Below are 2,850 nucleotides of genomic sequence, written 5' to 3'. Positions count from 1 at the left end.
AAATCAAGTAGAAGAAAATGTCTCAGACTTGTTGAAACTAGACAAAACCAAAGTGTTTAAGGCGGTTACGAAATTTTTCACAGATATAGGAAAAGATATTTAAAAAAAAGGGGAAGTGTATATGTATGTAGTGTGACGTGGCAGATTCCCACGTCACAAAGAGGTGAACTCTCCGCGGGGAACGAGACCGACCAAGATCGAGAGCGCCACCAGGGTAACTCAGGGTTATGACTAATTTGCGTATCGGAAGGGCAATAGCGTTGGGCTAACGACGGCAACACCGAGCGATGTGGCTTAGAGTCTACCGATCCCGTCCAACCCGGCGCCGGCTGCACGTACTGGCCAGACGAAGCTCAAATGGACAGGGGCTGGAGGTTCTTGGTAACAGCCCCTGGACTCCGCTACGACCTTCAGGGGGCAGGAGGCCGTTTAGGATAGCGAAGTCAGCCGGGTTCTCGAGTGCACCGAGACCCGGTCCGCTCCAGAGTCTTCGAGGGATGCCAGCACCGACACGCCACCAAAGTCGCCGAGGGACGAGACTGGACGACCGCCGATGACGAACGCGCCGATAACGCGATTTGAATTTGGCCGCCATAAGGTGCCGCGTACCGCCGACCATTGAGGTGAGGCTGGGGGGAAGCGCGTGAGCCAACGCGTGCGACGAGCTCGCGTAGCTCGTCCTTTTTCGTCAGCGACACACGTGGTGGACGGTACGGTAAACGCTTCCTCCTTTACCTCACGCTCATGGATAGGATATCGTGAATTGGTCGGGTTACCTGGTGGCTGCCGAGCACCCTGTCGGGCGAAATAGCATTGTTAGCCGGAAATCGCCTTTGCGTAGGATATCGAGCGAATTAACGAACATCTAGTCGCGAGTCCATTGTAACGCGCACGTGTTAGAATCGCTGCCGGTTAACGTTCTCGTCGAAGAGGTCGAGCCCACCGCGACCGCGTCAAGACTACAAATATCGTTTCCAAAATCGCTTTTGTGCGAATCGCGACGGAATTTAGGCTATCGTGAACGAAATCCGCACGTGTTTTCGAAACGTAGTTCTCGTGTCGGTTACCGGTCGTCCCGGTGACCTTTGACGCTACGATAGCTCGGCAGCGTACACCGAATTCTGTAACATCTTTCGCGTACAATATATTCTATATTATTTTAAACGAGTGCTGTGTTAATCCGCCTCGTCTCGCCGTGAAGACGGCTTTCCCAGACTTCCTTTCCTCGCCGACGATCCACGCCCCTCTCCGCGATCCGGATCGCTAGCCGTGGTAAATTTCGCGACGTTCGGCTTCTTACGCCGGTATTTCCTGATACCTGGCGCTCGGGATTTCCCGTAAAGGCGTGAGAAGTCGGAAAACTCTCACTTTGCACGCTTCCCGACGCGGATCGCGGACCGTGTCGGGAAATCACGTTGCAGTATATATATACATTATATATTTTTTAGATAGTAGAAAGAATACAGTGAATATGCAATATATACAACATAGTATTTAAATACAGTTAAAGACTGAAAATTGCAACGTAATGTGATAAAAACATAAAAGAGTGAGAGTTTAGTTAGAATAACGTCTACTAAAGTGTGTCTACGGGAATTAAAAAGGAGATTATATATAGGAAAGAAAGAGTAGTAGAGTATTAAGAAAAAGTACAAACTCAAGTTACCTTGATGATTTTTTAGTTGTAAGTTTTGCATTTATATTTCTTATTTTTATAATATGTTAGAGTGTAAGGGTTCTTGTATAATTTTATATTCAGTGACTCCCAGAAATATTCGGACACTAGTGTACGGTTAGCTTTATGACTTAATATCGTAGTTATTAAAAAAGCAATCGTCTTCGTTACTTTTTCCAATAATAAGTCATTTATTAATATTATTAAAGTTGTATACATTAATCCAAAAATTTACATAAATTACATAATAGCAATAAACGAACGAAAGAATATCACATTTTCGGATCACAAAAATATTCGGACACTATGAGGAATAACATTTATTAATTAAAATTAAACATTATATGTTCCACATTAATATTTTGTTGCAAATCCCTTTTGTTTTATAATATGTCTCAATCGATTCGGTATATTAGAAATTATTTTTTTTAAATATTCTGTCGAAATGGATGCTCATTCTTCTTGAAGCCTAATTTTAAGTTCTTCTTTGGAACGAATGGGTGTCTTGCGAATCCGTTGGTTCAACTTATCTCATAAGTTTTCTATAGGGTTAAGGTCTGGTGATTGTGAAGGTGGATGAAGGACTTGGGGCAATTATACAATAAAAATTCTTAGACAATGCCCGACTTATGTTTAGGATCATTATCCTGGTAAAATTTAAAATCTTCAGCAATCCCCATTTTTTCTGCACTTTGTTTTAAATTGCTTTTTAAAAGCAATTTAAATATCCATGATGTCATGATGTCATCGATAGAAACTAAATTTCCAACGCCGGAAGTCGAAATGCATCCCCACGCCATTACACTGCCTCCTCCGTGTTTTATCGTACCCGATAATGTGATATTCTTTCGGTTGTGTATTGCTATTATGTAATTTATGTAAATTTTTGGATTAATGTATACATCTTTAATAACATTAATAAATGACTTATTATTGGAAAAAGTAACGAAGACAATTGCTTTTTTAATAACTACGATATGAAGTCATAAAGCTAACCATACACTAGTGTCCGAATATTTCTGGGAGTCACTGTATCTCTCTCTAATTATATTTATTTTCCATTTGAAGTGTTGATGGATGCTACTTTCGGGGTCTTCTCACAAGTCTCTTTCAGTTTCCTCCATCTTCCATTAAAGTTGCAGCTTATAGTAGCTTCAGACCCACAGACATGTTTA

General features: G+C 41.9%; 1 long non-coding RNA gene across 1 annotated transcript; it reads right to left on the bottom strand.

The window, feature by feature from the left end:
* Positions 1–2,094: 2,094 nt before the first annotated feature.
* LOC128896525 (uncharacterized) lies at positions 2,095–2,829 on the bottom strand. Its single transcript, XR_008462011.1, has 2 exons — positions 2,672–2,829; positions 2,095–2,537 (listed from the first exon to the last, which is right to left on the bottom strand). It is a non-coding gene; the product is annotated as an uncharacterized LOC128896525 (long non-coding RNA).
* Between the last annotated feature and the right edge of the window lie 21 nt (positions 2,830–2,850).

Source organism: Hylaeus anthracinus, unplaced genomic scaffold, assembly GCF_026225885.1.
Source record: "Hylaeus anthracinus isolate JK02 unplaced genomic scaffold, UHH_iyHylAnth1.0_haploid 11177, whole genome shotgun sequence".
Lineage (NCBI taxonomy): Eukaryota > Metazoa > Arthropoda > Insecta > Hymenoptera > Colletidae > Hylaeus > Hylaeus anthracinus.
Note: the sequence above shows the minus strand (reverse complement) of the source record. Positions and strands in the feature narration are given on the sequence as shown.